Source organism: Egretta garzetta, unplaced genomic scaffold (genome assembly GCF_000687185.1).
Source record: "Egretta garzetta isolate BGI_Z169 unplaced genomic scaffold, ASM68718v1 scaffold246, whole genome shotgun sequence".
NCBI classification, from domain to species: domain Eukaryota; kingdom Metazoa; phylum Chordata; class Aves; order Pelecaniformes; family Ardeidae; genus Egretta; species Egretta garzetta.
Window position 1 is genome coordinate 2,153,208 of NW_009259976.1, and position 861 is coordinate 2,154,068.

At 42.6% G+C, this 861-nt stretch overlaps 1 protein-coding gene across 1 annotated transcript in view; it reads right to left on the reverse strand.

The window, feature by feature from the left end:
• BLOC1S5 (biogenesis of lysosomal organelles complex 1 subunit 5) overlaps positions 1–861 on the reverse strand; it is a 25,376-nt gene that overhangs the window by 22,324 nt on the left and 2,191 nt on the right. The window lies entirely within an intron of this gene.

An 861-nucleotide genomic window follows, 5' to 3' on the forward strand; every position in this document is an offset into this window, starting at 1 on the left:
CACCCGGGTCTTGCTTGCTTGTTGGCTTTTGTTTCGTGATTCAGAGAAATCAGTTGGCTTCTGGGTGTAGCAAAGGTCTAAGTTGCGCCAGGGCAGGTTTAGGCTAGACATTAGGAAAAACTTCTTCACCGAAAGGGTTGTCAGGCTCTGGAATGGGCTGCCCAGGGAGGTGGTCGAGTCCCCATCCCTGGAGGTATTTAAAAGAGGGATAGATGAGGTGCTTAGGGACATGGTTTAGTGGTGGGATGGTAGTGTTGGGTTAACGGTTGGGTTGATGATCTTAAAGGTCTTTTCCAACCTAGGCGTTTCTATGAACATAAATAGCAAACGGTTGGGACTTGTGGTACCCAAAAATCAAGAGCAGTATTTCGTAACTATGAAGAAAAAGCGAAAAAGGCTTAAAAACCCTATACATTTCTTTTAAAGCCATTTGAGAGTGTCAGGATATTTTCAATATACTTCCCCCTCCCCCCTTATAAACTACAGTATATTAACTTAGGGGATTTTTTTTTTTTTTCCATGCTACATGTACTCAGTAACTTCTAGAACAGCTTGATCCTTGTTGAGGTCATTGCATCTATAGTTTGGGGGTTTTTTTACACATCCTTTTTACTTGCGATGCATTCCGCACTGCTGGGTGCCTCCGCACAGTCGATGAAGGAAAAACTGGACCACAAATTGGTCTGCTGGCATACCTGAAAGGAGCCAGTCTAGCTGGAACGATTATTTTATTAGTAGAAACGTCGTAGTATATAATTCTTTGTTAGAAATAGTTTTGCCCATGTTCTACTCTGCACAGAATCATAGAATCACAGAATCATGGAATGTTTTGGGTTGGAAGGGACCCCTAGAGGTCATCTA